This window comes from Manacus candei, unplaced genomic scaffold (genome assembly GCF_025592945.1).
Source record: "Manacus candei isolate 608988 ecotype Guabito, Panama unplaced genomic scaffold, ASM2559294v1 h1tg000025l, whole genome shotgun sequence".
Taxonomy (NCBI): Eukaryota; Metazoa; Chordata; class Aves; order Passeriformes; family Pipridae; genus Manacus; species Manacus candei.
The window spans coordinates 6,795,697-6,813,089 of record NW_026138073.1 but is presented as its reverse complement, the minus strand read 5'-3'; the positions used below and the strand labels follow the sequence as shown (position 1 = coordinate 6,813,089).

General features: G+C 42.3%; 1 long non-coding RNA gene across 1 annotated transcript; it reads right to left on the bottom strand.

Annotated features, from left to right (window-relative positions):
- Positions 1-1,733: 1,733 nt before the first annotated feature.
- LOC127471672 (uncharacterized) lies at positions 1,734-17,202 on the bottom strand. Its single transcript, XR_007904733.1, has 6 exons — positions 17,000-17,202; positions 15,845-16,077; positions 14,361-14,479; positions 9,562-9,641; positions 6,839-6,997; positions 1,734-1,796 (listed from the first exon to the last, which is right to left on the bottom strand). It is a non-coding gene; the product is annotated as an uncharacterized LOC127471672 (long non-coding RNA).
- Positions 17,203-17,393: the final 191 nt, after the last annotated feature.

The window sequence follows — 17,393 nt, the reverse complement described above, 5'->3', positions numbered from 1 at the left end:
TGCAGTTAATCTGGATGAGAAGGGATCATCTCCCCAGCATTGTTCACTCTCTTTACTGGGTTTGCCCCAAGTCACTGGTCAGCTGCTTCAGGCCAAGCACAAGGAGCTGCTTCAGGGTCTTGGAGGAAGGTTCATCACCACTGACATCAGTGGGAGTTTTGCTGAGGATGCCACTGGGACTGTGCACTCAGTGTTGCTCTCAAGGAGAGGCAGGAACAACATGGGAACAGGCTCTACTTCAGCATCATGCTTGCGTTACTGAGACAGCACTCACAGAGCAAGTTAGGAGCTGCAAACACAGTCCTTCAACCTAGCAATATTTTATACCTTACCATACTAGTTGTCAAGGTTAAAGAGAAATGAAATACATACTAAAAGCCAAAGCAAATGAACTCAATGAGAGGGCAGATCCACGCTTCAAGAAGTCTTTGGTTTTATAAGCCAATTTAGCCCAGGTCTATTAAGAGCTCTTCCCAGTGAAAGAGTGAGAGTATTTTCTCTGCTACAATCATATCAGCCTGTATGCCGGGTTAATGGAGATGAATACTACTGCCAGATTTTGTTCTTTCCCTGCATGTAATCTAATGCCAGATGGTTCTGAATGGGTATTAAATCCCCCATGTGCATGACCTCCCCAAGGTTTTTATCATTAGAACCTTAAAATAATTCAAGGAAATCTTTCCCAAAGCTCGATTGTAAACCTTCTAATGAGGGACTAAAGTCACAAAGAAAATCCTCTTGTTAATTCCCATTTGGCTTTTTTTTTTCCTCCTTTATGACAAATAAGCAAGAATTCACAGTAACAGAGATGCTTTAAAACTGTTTTAGTAGAAAACACATAAAAAATGAGAGTTCAGGTTAACAGTTCAGTTTCCCAGCAGGGTTCAGAGACGTAGAAACAGATCAGCCATCTCCAGCCCCTAATACAGGGCCCAGTAACATCACCATCCCTCAGGGTATGTAGAAGTTACTCTCTCAGTAACTGACTGTTTTATTCACAATGCAACATAACACCTTGTGTCAGAACAAATATGATCCAATGTCGGACGAGAAGTTGAAATGGGACTTAATCTATACCAAGGTACAAGGACTCACATGAACACCACCTTCACACTAACTGGAGCTCTGCAAGAGCAGCTAAATTCCCGAAGACTTTCCCAGGAATTTTCTATCCCTCATTTGCACAGAGTGGAGGACACATTTTAATGATTTTATGTTTGGTTTTCTACTTGCCGCTTGCTGCAGTGCACCATGCCTTACTTGCTGCCTGTTACTTGAGCACACAAGAGAAAATTGTTCACATCCTCGTGGGTTTTCTGTACTTCTCATCAGTGGATCATCCAAAAGCCACATAAGTATTCCTGCAGCTAAATTACATGCTATGAGGATAGGGAGGGGTGAGAAATAATAAAAATAAAATAAAAAAGTTTTACAAATTTTGGGGTATCCAAACTGCTCAGAAAACTGGTTTCTCAGGAGCCTTTACACTGTTCATGTAAGACCCAGCTCTCATTAATATCTGTTTCAACTGGGAATATGCAACATCTGCAAAGAAACCAATCCTTGGCCAAAACCACAAAAGTAATCATCCTGAAAGAGTTTAGTTCGGGTAACTGAAGAAACTGAACCCAGTTCATCAGGAGGGCATTCAAATACATGAGACCTTAATCATGGGACCATTTTGCCTTGCCCTGAAGTCCCACACTCACTTCCCATCACCTAGGAAGACAAACCTGAGAGATAGCATTCTTCCAGGATCTGGCACTAGAGCAGAGCCGCCCAGCATGGCAGGAGATCTGTAGAAATAAAGAAAAAATATGAGTACAAAGCCTGCCTCAACACCCAGCAGTACTTTATCATGCCACCAAGGATTTTATCACTGTACTGCACATTTCCCCAAACCAGTCACTCTCTCACATTTCTTATTATACCTGCAGCCACACAGACAGCATGTGTACAGGCACATGCTCCATATTCTAGAAGAGATGCAGGTGGCCCCTGGAAAGACAGAGACAGGAACCCTTTGCCAGAACTCAGAGCTGAACCAGGAGCACTGAGCTTCAGCCACTGAAGTAAACAACATCCTTATAGTTAATGCCATTAATGTTCATTAAGCTTTCGAATATAAGTCTGCCCCTTCTTACCTGCAACCCCAAATATCCTGCCCTCCCCTAAGACAACTGTCTTCTTCACCATAATTCCATTCCCATTTCATAATCACCGGTCCTTCTGGATCTCTATACCCAGTCTCCAACCATCTCTCCTGCTTAATTCTCACTATATTTATCTCCACCCATTCCTTATCAGCCTTGTTAGCAGCTCATTAGCTCCCAACACCTCCCTGACTCCCCTGCCCCAACCACAACCCCTTTTACCTTGTTCTGGTCCTTGTCCACCCACCCACTCCTCGCTTTCCCTCTGCACACTGCCTTCCTTGGGCATTTCCACTGAGGGCAGCTTGAGTATCATCTGGCCTGGAGGAGGTGTCTGGACAAGGAAATTGGTCATGTGGTGAAACACTGACAAAGAGTTAGGGCCCAAGCCCTGTCTGAAATCGGAAGGCACCAGAACTGGGAATGGAGCACAACCAAACTCAGTGACAGGTTATGGTACTTGCCCCCATCGCCACTTTTAGTAGTTTTCCTCCCTGGTACCCTGCCCATGCCCCAGCAGCACCAGCAAGGACTGCGCAGGAGCAGCAAGGAAAAGGCAAAACCGGGTATGGAAGAAACTAATGACACTGTGCAGAGCTGTTCATCCTGCAGCCAGTGGAACCCTGCCCAAGTGCAGTGCTTTACAGCCTCATGCAAGCTATTTGTTATCCCAGGCCAAAACCAAAATGAGCTGTTGGTTTCTGTCCATTCCTTGGATGCCACGTTTAAAGCGAACAAAGGAGCAATGCTGCCACCAGCCCTCTCCAGAGAGGGACCTGCGGGGGCAGCAGGGCTGGCTGCTTGTCCCGGGGCAACCTGAGGCTGGACTGGTGTACGGGGTACGGGCTGCGGGGCCCCGGGATGCTCCGTCTCTGGGGATGAGGAGCGTTCCTGGCACGTCAGTCTGGCACCTCCAGCGAGGCCGAGAGCGAGGAGGGGGGCAGCGGGGTGAGCAGGCTTTGCTCCACGGCACTTTCGAGACAAAGCGATTTTACTAAAAAAGGAACTTGGAGCACTTCAGCCCGTCGAGGCCGTGCCAGCTCTGTCTGCATCCCGCCGCGGTCCCCCGTGAACGAGAAGGAGGAGGCAGCGGGAGGAAAATGGGAACAGGCGCCCTGCTATGCCATAGCGGCTCGGCAGCCCCCGAGGGCTCGGGGCCGGCCCAAGCGACCCCGGGGCTCTCGGGCAGCCCCAGCAGGGTCGGGAGAAGCAAATGCGACGCTGAGCTGGGGTTTGGTGGCGGCGACTGCGGGGAATCGCTACCCCCCTCTGCTTTGTTCCCCCTCCCGCTGCCCACTGACGCTCATATATTCTTTGGGGCACGAACCGACTCCTGCTGTGTCTTCGTCCCACCCGCGCCCTGGGACCTCAGCCTTGACAGGGACCCCCCTCCCCGTGGGTACTGCCGTGGGTAACAGCACTCTCCATAATAAAGTTCTGGCTACATTGATAATATCAACATATTATAGCGTTTCCCTTTATAGCTGTGCTGCAGACGGAGTTTCCAGATCGATGTAAAGCATGCTTGCTTTTTCTTTCCATCCCTCTGTGCAACTTGACAAGTTCCGTGGTTCTTTTCCTAATATGCGGGTTTATTTTATGTCGCTGAGCACTGGCGAGGACAGAGAGACTTTTAAGTCACAGTAATCTGAATTCCAGAAATAACAAGCTGCAAAGATCTGTCATTAAATGTGGAGCGGCAAAAACAAGTACTCTGTGTTCCTTAAAAGATGGTTTGGATAACAGTGACATAACCTAAGTACCCGGTCGTGGTCCAATTTAATCAGTAAATATGCCTCTGGAGCAGAACCATCTAACTTAGGATAAGAAACAGAAGTACAGTCACCACCAGTAGGAGAAATTAATGCATTCCACTTAGACAAAGATTAATTATTATGAATCACTCCAAAAATACATTTGCCCCAAGTGGGAGTACGTGATTTTCTATTCATCAAGTTTCTTTTAAATAATCGTTAAACATCTCAAGGCTGAAGACAATTTAGTTTGCACTAATAAGCACTACAAAATGAAGACCACCTTTTTTAATCTCTGGAGCATTTTTATCAAGAGGAGTTGCTCCAAAGTGGGACAGGTAGAACATCTTCTAGAAGAAATGTGTATAGGTGCAGAGGACTCTGCATAAGAACAGGATAAGTTTTCATGTTAGAGTTTTTCTGTCAGTGTTGATTTTTCCATATAATTTTTATCCTAAGTTCACCAAATTAAATTTATATTTGCTACTAATTTTGTCCTGTTAAGGACCTCAACTGTAACCTCAATGGCATCTCAAAGGGTCATAAATCAGATTTAAAGCCAAAAGTCACCTCAGTTGCATATTTTGGAGAAAAACAAACATGGTTTCAGGAAGGGCATGGGTAACTGTTTTAGTAAGGTCTCCCTTTGCATAGGGGTTCTCCTTTTAAAAATACCTCAGAAAGATGATGATTTTCTGAGCTTTGGTGGGACGAGTATGTCTGAAACAGACTGGGTTATTAACAGCTGGGTTGGCTCTGCTTGATCACTTGCATTTGACTTTCCATTTCTCTCTGGGCAGTCCCTAGTAGACACGTTCATGTGATGATGCTCCAGTAGAGCACTGCTCTGGGTAAGGCAATGTGCAAGAACAAGAACACAGTCAGAATAAAATTATTTTGTCATTTACAAGGGAAAAGAAAAAGTGCAAAATTAAAGGGCTGCGGGAAGCAACTATGTTACCAACTGGAGAATATTATTTTTTTATTAAATTCATGTATACAGAAAGTTTCTTCTGTGAAACATTCCCCAAACCATCACTTCATATTCATGGCTCAGCATTCCTGGTGGGATAGGAATGAGAAACTTGCTTCCATTTACTTTGCAGGGCCAGGGTGAGGCGCAAAGCAGGCAATTATCAGCTGTAATTTAATTACCAGCACCCCAGATGTTGTTGAAGTTGACTTCACAGACACCTTTATCTGGGAGACTAAGAGATGGCCTTCTAGGTACAACATTTTTAGCAGTCTTCCTTTTCTCCAGTTTTAGAGACTCTTACAGTTTAAGGCTCGGTTCTCACCCAGCCCAAGCAGTGCTGATAGGCAGCACTTCCACTGACACTTTTTCCATTACAAAATAATGTTCTACCCAAACATACTTTGTTTGACACCAATAAATCAGGGCAGCTCTTTTAATCATACCCAAGACTGAACTAGGCCAATTTTAAAGCTTATAAAATTTGGTGACTTTTCAAAGAAAACTTTTTTTTTTTTTTTTGAAGTGGCACAGTCCAGCACTCCCTGTTCCTGGCAGCAGCTCAGAAGTGTTCTGAGAAATGCATCTTTTTGTGGCAGTTCTGACCCAAACGAAATCAAGAAACCTTGGAAATCTCACAGGAGATGGATTTTGTAAGCTTTCCAATTTAAACAGGTGGAGATAAACCAAGATAACTGTCTGAGACAGATCTGCAACATGTGGAAGGTTCATCTATAACTAGATATGTCTGCCTTTATTTTTATGGCCTTACCCTTTTCTAGAAATATGCCTACAGGCATTTGATTAACACTGGCGTAGTTCTGTAAATGAATGAATGGAATGAGAGATGTAGTAGAGAGAAGCCTTCATTCTTAACTCTGACAAACTCCCTTTCCAAAGGAGAGATTGTTTTAATTGGCCAGCCAGTGACTCAGGATGGGTTTGGAATGACAGAGCATCTTCAAAAGACCAACAATTCTGAGACTTCTCCCAGGCAGCAATGATAAAAAACCAACATAATGTAGTGTTGTTTCTATCACTTAGATATTTCATATATGTTGCTTCAAATCAGCTCTTAAGTTCTTCTACCCTATCCACATGGCAAGAAGAGAAATAGACAACATCATTATCTTCAGAACAGCTTGCTCACATCACACCACAGTTTATTTTATGATTCAAATACTCTCTATTTCTTTTCCTCCATTCCTTCATTACCATCTCACTGTTAGCAAGTGTTGCTAAGTAATGTTCTGCAGGCCCCTGTAATTTCACTGCACAACTGTACTACAACCACGCGTTAATACTTCACAAAGGCAGTAACTATCAGCAATAACCACTGTATTACTTTAAAGGAAACCACGGTACTTTCTCATTATGGCTGTGTATGCTTCCAAATTACACCAGTCATCAGGGTAATTCATTGTTGCTGGAGGCTGGGATGAATAAATTCCCACACTGGATTTACAGAAATCCTGATGCTTCTCCCACGTAATGGATGTGTGCAATGAGTTTAGCTGAGACTCATTTTGCTTAGAATCATAGAATATGCTGAGTTGGAAGGGAGCCATCATGATCATTGAGTTCAACTCCTGCCCAAATACAGGACACGCCAAGAATCCTACCATGGGCCTGAGATTGTTGTCCAGACACTTCTTGAACTCAGACAGACTTGGTGCTGTGATCACTTACCTGGGGAGCCTGTTAATGGTGCTCAACCACCTCCTGGGTGGAAAAATTTTTCCTGATATCCAAAATGTCACCACACAGAGTGGCCAGGAAGAGGATGTTGGGAGGCTTGGTCCTTCGGTGCCTAAATCATGGGTTAGACCCTTGGGTGTAGATGAAGAAGTTGTTGGAAAGGGCAAGAAGTGCTGAAGAAGGTCACCTTCAGAAACTAGATATCCTAAAAGGTTCAACATCAATAGGAACATGACAAGATATACCAAGAAATATTTTACCTTAACTTCTGCCTGAAATGATTCACTGGTTTTACGCAGCAAGGACAGAATGAAAATCCACATCTCAAACAAGAGGTGATGGCGATGCTGAAGTGGGATAAAGCAGGACACTTAAGAGCTGGGTCCCAACACACATAGAGTTCAGAGGAAGTTTTCTGCCTGCATAAAATTTGAGAAGTCAGACATATAATTACCATGAAAAAAGAATCATTTTTCATCCTTTTCATTCTGTGGTAAAAGAAATTAAAGGAAAAACAAATACCTTTAATAATTTCAAAATGTTGCACTTTGTCATCAATCTCAATTTGCCATAATGAACCTTACAGGAAGTTCAAAAGTTGCAGTGGGACGAAAATGGGATTGAGGGATGTTGGGCATTTGAGAAATGTGGCTCCAATTGCACCAGATAATGTCTGTGTCAGCCTCCTGATATTTATTATGTCTGTTCTAAAGTGGAGGTTGTATGCATGTATAAGCATGTGTATATTTATTCATAAACATTTATGTAGAGAGAGTACCCATGTCTAAATGAATGTTTGTACACATAAATGTATCTGATGTCAAAGGGAAGAGTCCTTTAACAGCTATATAAAGGTTTAATTTCTTATCTAGTGTTTTCCCTGTTTTGCTTGGTTGAAGGCCTAGTATTTATATGTTTCATTATCTAAGATATCCTCTCTCCCGGGGAACACACTGGTTTACCATGTTCAATAAAGTAATGAAACATAGAATAAATCTTTCTAGTGCCATAACTACATGATACTAAACTCATGTTTTGTCTTATCCTTGCCATGTACTTCGGTTCCTTTAAATGTATCTTTGTAGTGAAACTTGCCATAGATTAGTTATGATGATATTACAGCTGAATTTAATTTCAAAGTCTCTCAGCAAGTTGTTAAGGGTTTCTTGCCTAGGTCACTGTTGAGGAAATTTGAAAACTCTGATATGATTTATGAATATTGCTATATTAGCAGTGTATAAAAGGCTATGGGGAAAATGAGAAAACAAACCTTTGCCTAATTCCATTCCAGTAAAAATTTCATTTCTTATAGCAAAATAAACAAGTAAATCAGTGTTGAATGATTCTGTTGCTTTATTACCTAACTTATAATTTGGCTTTAAACATCCAAGCCAAGTAAAATCTCAGACCCTGCTCACTTTTGTTGAAAGATAATTAGTTAACAATTAGAACTATTCTTCAGAGGTTGCTTCCTTGAATGATATTCATAATGTGATGCAAGAGAAGAAAATCCGGGAATAAAAGGCCTGGCTTCTTTCCCCCAAATACAAGTACATTAGCCCTATTATTAGCAAATTTTTCAATGTAAACCTCTTTTCTCCTGAAATTTATTCAACTGTTTAAGGGATAATCAGTTTCCTAAAATTTCTGCAACATCAGTGTTCACTTTCAGAGATGCTGTTACCTCAAGACGTGTTGCTGTACAAGTTGCATGAACATACAACTTCTGTTCCTCATCACGTAGCCTATCCCCATAGCTGAGGAGCAGTCCCATCAGTATAAATCCCTTTCAGCTCATGGAATGGGAAATGCCCAATAGTGAGGAGACAAGGTTAAGAGAGTCAAAACTTTGGCCATTTTTTCCAAATCACAAGCTCATCACAACTTATATTAATCACCTGCTCGAAGATTCAGCTCTCCTTTAAGAAACTGAAGTCCAGGGGACTTGCACATCTAGGAACGTGGCACTCTTTTGCAGGATCTGGCTGTTGATGTCTAAAGCACCATGTCCTGCTAGCTCTTGCAACACCATGCAGTGAAAATGTCTCTCAGACTGGTGAATGAGTAACCTAAGACAGCATAATTTCTAATTTATCGTAGGTGCATATACATTAGGTTCTCAGAATTATTGCAGACATTCCCTAGTCAGTGGAAGGCAGTAATCCCCAAGCTTATCTAGGTTTTCTCTTGGACATACTGCTTGACCTTAGGTGGGTCACTTAATCTTTCTTTCTCCCTTTGTTTTGTTGTCCATAAAAATATGATAATATTGGCTCACATCACCTGCTGAATAAGCCAATATTCAACAGAAATAGCTGATGTGAGATTAATATTTTCAAAGTACTCTTTTGCTGAGAAATGCTGTCAGTCCAAAGTGTGCACTACTATAATTATGGTATACAATGGAGATCAGGCACCTCGGTGGATATTCTTGTGCCAGCCTCTATATCTGCTACCTGACTTCACATGTACGTGTCTAATGGAAAAGAGATTTGAAAATTAAAGTGTCCTTGAAACTAGATAAGAAACTTTCAGCCAATGAGGAATGTCTATCAACACCTGTCTGGGGCTGTTACTGCTTTTTCCAGCTGGTTCTGTCTGGTTTTGTTGCTTCATGCACCCAAATCCACCATTCTGGCTGGTAAAGGAGGAAGAGACAGCTTTGAGAAAAGGATTGTGGTAGGTCAGGGTGCAGCAGGGTTTGTAAAGACCCTTCAGGGTTTTGGGTCACTATGTCAGCCAAAGCCACACACCTGATGATGGTGGAGCAAGAGGTGACAACAATCCTGCCATCCTCACACAGCTATCATCCCATGCCCAACAAGAGGACCTAACAATCTGTGCTGCAGCCCACTTGCCAATTAATTGAAATACAAGACTATTGCATTTGGCTGGCAATTCCCAGAGAAAGAGTGACTGGCCCATCTTTTTTCCATCCTCAGAGAAAATATTACTTTGATTTTCAGAGGTGAGCATTACTTACCTCATGTCAAAACCTTGTACAAATCTTAATGCAGCGTCTTCTGCCACAGAGTAGGAGGCGTAAGTAGCTTTTCAGTATGCCTGAGAGAGCACAACAGTTTTTTTCTTTTAAACTAGAAAGTCATCACAAAGGGCTGAAATTTTAGAATGAATGAAATTGCACTAATACTAAACAACTTCTGCCTTGAATCTTCTCCCTCTCTCTTCTGTGTCTCTTTAGCTCTTTCTTCCACCTGGAAAATGCCCTGGACATTTTGGGCACTATCAGAAGCAAGAAACAGCCTGGTGCCATTCAGTCATAGATGGCCCAAGGAATTTCTAAAAAATAAGTCATTTTGTTCTCACTGTTCAGGACAAAGTGGAACAGTAGGTGAAGTGGGCTTCCCCCCCACCCCCAAGTTCACATTTCCCCAGGGAATTCCTCCAGATTTCTCAGCATCCACCCGAGCAATGTCATGGTGCAGCTGCACTGTGTTGTATAAACTGAACACGTGTCCCCACTGCCTTCCAGGTTTGCACACCTTTGAAGGGAGGACAGCATTACACAGCTGCTTTGGCTAAAGCGTGGGTTGATTTGCTTGCATGCTGTTTTATTAAGTCAAAGAAAAACCATGAGCTGTTAGCTTCCTGTAAAATGAAGAAAAAAAAAAAAACCTAAAAGAAAAGAACAGCCTGGAGATAAAAAGGTCCTAAGGTTCTAGAAAATGTCAACTCCAAGAAATGTGGTGGGTGTAAAACCCACAAATTAAGCTTTACATTCATATACAGTGTCTACGTTTGTTCTGAACAATGCTGAATGGTGAGAGCCGGGAGCCCCGTGAGCGCTGCCTCCCACTGAGGACATGCTTCCCATTCCTAGGCTGGGCAGCAGCCACTCCTTCCCACGGATGCCCCTTCCCACGGACATCCATGCAAAGCCGCTGTCTGTTCTCTGCAGCAATGGGGGGGAGTTTTGCTTCCTCTTTGCAAAGCCCCTTCCAGCAGGATGGAAATGGGCTTTTCTCCAGCAGCTGGGGGTACATCCTTAGGCAGTGTGTGAACAGATACCAGGCCGTGTCACTGGATACAGTGCTGCAGAAATTGCTGGGGAGCTGTAGAAGTCACTGCCTCACTCCAGATCCAGTCAAGGACTGGGGCTGGTGGATTAGTCTTATCCTAGACTACACAGAATTCACCCGGCGCAAGGGGAGAGGTAATAATTAATCCTTGATATTCCACAATAAGTCAGCAGAGGACAGAAAATGTCAGCTATGTTGCTCATATTGGCATAATGCCATTGATTAAAAACCCACTGAAATTTGACTCAATTTCCAGATTAAAAAAGAAACTAAATTAGAGATTTTTCAACCAACCCTTCTCCAAAATTTGAATGACATAGATTTCTTTTTCTTTTTTTTTTTTTTTTGAGCAAAAATCTTTTAGCAAACTTAAGGAACAGAATACCAAATCTATTTAGCATGAACATCCTCAGCTCTATGAAGTCTCTGTAGCAGCTGAAGGTATTACAGAGACTATAGTGCACAGAGTGCTTTAGGGAGAGAAAGTGCTTTTGAATGGATTTTAATTTTTTTAAAACACTTGAAATGTGTTTTAGTGTGTACAGTCAAAGCATTAGAAACTATTTTAAATGAAAAATTTTATAAATATTGGTTTATTCAATTGGTATAAGACCTCACTCATTCAGTGAGTGGAAATGAAAATTACTATATAAAACTGCATTTTATATATCTTATCCTATTTTGGAAGTTAATCAGAATGCTATTACATCTTGAAGAGATTACAACTATACATTAGGACTTAAAATCTTCAGTTCTTCCAGAAGACATTATACAACTCACCTGTACCATGGTATTTGTGGAAACTAAATGCTTGCCCACTTTCACAACTTTCTCAGAGAAGCTGCATGGCAAGCACACATAAATCTTTCAACCAAGATTCAAGCAGTGAGAAGGAGCTACTGAATTGCTGGCAACGTGAGCTAATGTTGAACTAATATGAACTTCATGCAAATTTTTGCTTTGTCCAGGACTGCTGGTTGGGGCGAACTTGTAGTAACAGGCTTGTTGGAGACCTGTCAGGGGAGTCTCTCTGGCAGGCTGTGAGCTGCAGCTGGAGCTGCCTTTCCTTCAGTTTGCTCTCAATTTAGGACATGCTTGCGCAGCTCAGCTATAAACTTTCAGCTGGAGAGGAGACAGAGAGGAACCCAACAGCCCTGAAGCAAATGAATGTCAGAATAATCCCAATGCAAAGTCAGACTTTCGGTGAAACTGCAGAAGTGAAAAGTTTATTGAGGCTCAGACTGGGTCTAAGGCCATCTTGTCTGGGCTGAGGAAGCTGTGGACTCAAGAGAGATGAAAGCATGCAGTTTGCTTGTTTTAATGACTGTCTGGGCTGCCTGCCTGTAGCCAGAAAGGCATCTCCACCTCTAGATGAGAAGACCCACAACCTTCACAGAGCCACACAGATGGAGCTCAGTTCCCACCAGACAGTGGCAGCAGTCCATCCCTCCATCACTGCCTACTTGACCACTGTCACAGCAGTGAGGCAGATTTCACAGGGAGAAATCGCACCTTAAGCCTTTTAAAAATCAAAGAAAAATCCCAACAGGACAAGCTTCAGCAGCTGCACAACTGAGTCCAATAAAGCACATCGCTGCCCTCACAAACTTTGTCTCAGCAATGGTAATATTTGGGCTTGTCTTGTTTTCGGCTCTCCCAAGTAAAGAAACTGTTGTTGTTCCCTTAAAAAAGCTCTTCCCAGTTCACGGTCAGGAAGACTTCCCTGGTATTTCGCCAAGAGTTGTATAACAAATGGCTGATGAAACAAATAACGAGAACAGGCCAGAAAGAAGAGAGGAAATATCTAAAAGGAGGAAAAGGACAAATGAGTCTTCAGAGAATATGAGCTACAGAGGATGCGCTGAGTTTATGTCTGGTACATTTTGCTTCATTTCCAGTAATTCATGCCCTGAATGTTTCTAGAAACAGATAGATGAAGTATTTATGAAAACCACACCAGTGGAGCCATTGCAGCCAATGAAAAAGTGGATCCAAGATGTGTTGGGAGAAAGTTTTTAAGTTTTGACAGTCAAAATAGATTTGTCACTAGGCCAACACATAGAATTTTCCTCCTCTAACTTGGATTGGAAAAAAGCAAATAGGATCATTTTTTTCTGTGCCTGACCTCTCTGTCCAGAGGATTTACTCCACCCTACACTGGATGGCCCATGGACCTCAACCTGCACCTTTGGGTTAAGGTCTTTATTTCCTTTCAGGAGTTAGTACATGGACAGGACTATTCAGATCTCCAAAGGCAAAGTCACCCAGTAGAAGCTCTGAAGGCAGCAAGCATTTTGGTCAGGGTCTCCCAACAAGGTACCATCACTGCTGTCAGGCACTCTGAGAGAGACAGCAAGTGCATGGCTGCACAGACCAGAGAGTCCAGACCTGACACTGGAAAAAAACTTTGGAGGAGTTCAGAAACAGAAAGTCTAGGAGGACAGAGGAGGGAAAAAAAAACCAAAGAGAAGACAAAAAGAAAATAATGAAAAAGAGAGAATGACAAAAAAAACCCTATGTTGTGTAAAATTTGCATATAAATAATAATAAAATAATGCTCACTGATAGAAACATTATGAACAAGCAGTAGCTGCTTATTAGCAGCATATTCCTAGGACCATTTCCCACATCTGTATTTTCCATTAAGACCGAGTAACAACCTCTGGAGCACACATTGCTCCGTGTGCATCTACCTATGACTGTGAACACCAAAACTGCCTGACAAATATTGGGAAATAATTCCCTAGATAAGCTGTGCATGTATTCACAAGTAAAATATGCAGCCATACCAGTCTGCACACAGGAAACACTCAATTTATATGTGCAAAATAGGAGCTTGAGGCAGGTCAGTACTTTAGAGACCAAGCTCTGAACTGGCAACACCAATCCTTTGGGACTGTCACTGCCAAAAGAGAGTGTTACCACCTTCCCAGAAAAGCCACATCTTAATTTTTGTTTTAGCTGGTTTCACCAACCTTCCTCAAGTCCCTCATCCATGAATCCAGAATATAACTTGGACAAGTATATTCTTATTCTGATCAACTAATGCATCGTTCAGGGGAGCTCAGGTGTTATTAAGCCCTATGGCACATTTCTATCCCCTTCTGAAAAGAGTCACCTCGAATGTTTAAAGCAGTATCAGTATCACAGTTATTTTCCTAATAAAGTTTTCATGTGATGAACATTTTGGCTGCAAATTCGGTACAAAGGGAAAGAGTCAAACTCATGGATGCAAATGGAAACTTCAGAAGATAAATGTCAGCTGATCACCAGGAGTGTGATTCTACAGCACAAACCAATAGTAAAGGATAGTAAAATTCCTAGTTTTTGCAGACGTTTTAGCTTATTAAAGCAGTTCGCTGTTAACTCAGCAATTCTCTGTTTCTGTACAGTGATTTTTTTTTTCCCTTGGATTAACAATATCCATAGCAATTTTATGGGCGTGGTTCAGATCAAGAACATGTGCTGCTAGCTGGAAAATTGCATTTGACCTCTGCTTTTCCTTATCTCTTTTCGGCTTTTGTTTTCTCGTAAGTTTAAAGACACTTTCATTAAAGAAATTATTTCCTTTCTTTGGGAGGCTGAATCAAGAGGCGCTAAAATCGGTGAAAGTCTTTCCATTAATTTAGTAGGGCTTTACATTAGACTTTCAATTAGAAACAGTAAGTGTAGAAGTATAAAGAAACCGAAGATAAAGGAGAGGGGAGCAGGAGGTGGAAATGTTTCATGAACATTTACAAACCTCTAAGGTTTCATTTGGCTTTATGTTAAGTTTAGGTCAAAGGTTTGGGTCAGCTTTTGTTCTCCTCAGCCCCCATTTGCTCTGATCTTCTTTTCCAGAGTGGGATCTTGACAGATGCACTGTGAAAAGGGAAAAATCGGTTTGAAAAGCTGGACTCAAGACCTGCTAGAGGCAGAATGATGAGGCAACTGCTTTGCAGTTTGTTTCATGTCACAGGGAACGCAATTCCCTCAGATAAAGTAGCGCAGCGTTGGAGTGAACCCTGCAGATTGTTTTAGGGAAATGTAGTGAGAGGGACACATCACAATTAACGTTCCTGCTTGGCATCTCTTGGAACTCACCTCAAACCACAGAGTTTTAGGGTGGTGTCATGCCCTGAGGCAGAAGCATTGGTTGCCGTTTGCTGCTTGTAAAACTATTTACTTGGGGACAGTATTTTGTTGACCAGTGGCAAAATGCCAATTCTCCCACAGGGAGATGGATCACTTGTACTCCAAAGGTCACAAGTCTCCAAGGTGGCAAAGCCATCATCCCCACCAGCCTTTGCCTGGCATTGAGAAGAGAGGAGTGAGGCAACAAGAAGAGGATTTTGGCCCTCATGACACAGAGATACAAATAAGGTGAGAAAGTATCTTCAGGTCAATTTATTATGGGGGTTTTTGTAATTTCTAGGTAATATTGCAGGAAAATCAGAGCAGCTTCCTGATAAGTCTTTTGGCTAACTTCAAAGTTGAAAACAATTACTGAATATAAGTGAATTATGTTAATCAGTTGGACAATTTGAGAGGATGGGGGAGGAGAGGAAAGGGTAGCTTGTACCTGGAGTAGAAAGAAGGATGTTACAAGTGGAGGTGATAAAATCACTAGCCCTAGGGGACAGCAGGAGAAGCAGGCAGCTCTCAGCACTGGAGCACTAAAGGTTCAGTCCAATTCCTTCTGCTTCATCCCCAGCTTCCTGCTTCTGCCTGTGTCCCTATTCATCCCAACCTCAGCCACACCAGCACAAAGGTTTGCAAGGCCCCTCCAGCCCAGACCACTGAGAGCTGAGTTAACACCAAAACCTCCTGCACTGCTTGGATCCCAGTTCACTGGATGGGGCTGGCACCTTACATGAGCTTTGGCTCAGATTCATCCTGCTAAGTTTAGATATTTAACCACACACTAAGTCTCTAATTCCTTTAAAAATCTTTCTGCAGCAAGCAGAGAGAGATGGGCACCCCCAGGGGCAATCCCAGCTGTTGGAGGTATCATTATTTTTCCCTGCCACTAAGCCCAGAGGGAGCTGGGGCACAGGACACTCTGCTCAGCCCACACCATGCAGGACAGGTCTGTTCAGACTTTCCCTTCTCCTCACCAGTGTAGGGACCACGATGTGGCCACAGAAGAATAGAGACAAAAATAGGTTTCTGACCTACTTCTTGGCAGCAGGCAGCAGTGAGAGCGGCTGCTGGAGCCGATGGGGAATAGTTTGTAACCACACAAACCTCATGGATGGGTTGGCGAGCTGGGAATGACATTGCCTCTCCAAACTGGCTTTTCCAGCTTTCCTGTTGAAGCCTTTTCTCTCTCTTTTTGACCATCCTTGGTACACAGACCTGGATGATTCTCCCTCCTTTCATTTCTGTTGATATCACATTTTCTTCTGTGTTTGTGTGAAACAACATTATTTGCCATGGTTTTGAAATCAGCTCAGGACACAGTTGCTGTCTTGCAACATCTATTTTGGAAACAGCATTTAGGAAACATTTTCAGCCATGAATATTTGAAGATTATTATATTCAAATCACTTCCAAATATGAGATTTTTTGCTTCTCAGGGGAATGGTACTGTAATACTGAAATCCGTTATATTAATTTTTTCCCTTTCTGATTTAAATTCAGACATACTGTGGATTTATATTATTACTTTTCATCAATAGCATATACTTTCCATGCTAGCAGGCTCTCAAGTGGTGTCTGAACAACAGAAAATACCTATTCCTTAGAGGAGTTTTCTCTAAATAATTTTGTATTTCTAATCTATGTTTTTAATTATCAATATTCTCTAGTGTTTCATCTTCCATGAAACTTCAAATATTTTTAGGATATCTTCTTTTCAGACACCCAAATTGTTTTCTCATGGGGGCTAAACTGGCTCCATGGGATGGTCAGCCCTAAATACCTGACACCTTTTACTCTTGTTTTCTCCCAGGGGATGTTTTATACAAGCTTGACTGAAGCCCTGCTCTGACAGAGGGATTGGATGCTGTACACTGCACACATCCAAGCAGTCTCACTGTAATCAATTAGTAAGATTGGATAATCTAAAAGAAAATGTTTCCTTTGTTCCATGCAAATAACATTTTCATTACTCATTTCAACTGGCTGTTTAGCTAAACCAGGTATTTTTTTCTTAATAAAAAGTGAATGGTCTTAAAGCAAATGCCACTAAGAGTAAAGATGCTGGAAATTTCCTTGCTGTGAAGGCATGGAACAGAAGTTTTATCCTTGGATCACAGATATTTAGGGCCAACCGAGGAAATCTCTTTGAAAAAATTAAAACTCGTCTAAGAAAATTAGCACGTTATCCCTGCTGACTGACTCCAAAGAAGAAAAAACCTGCAGTTTTACCCAACACATCCCATTTGGTCCCTTTCGTACCTGGGAAGGTGAATTTCCCTCAGAGTGAGCCTGTTGCTGCCACATCCTCCCATCAGCTGAACATGAGAGGTTTCTCTCTGTTGTGCTGCCAGGCTGTTCCTTATGCCCCTTCTGTAAACACACAGGACAGGTCTCAGCAAACTCAGCGAGATACTTTAAGTTCCATTTGCACAGAGAACTCTTTTTCCATTACAGGAAATCAGAGAAAGAGGAGTCAGCACTCCCTTTGGTTGAGAATCACAATTCTTGGGCATCCTGTACATGTGGCTGTTTAGGGTACACTCATAAGATCCCTCTTTGCATCCGCAAAACAGTTCCTGAGCTGCTTAGCCTTAAAAAACACATGAATATTGTCACTGTTGTTGATATAATTTATGCTCAGATTTATGAAAAA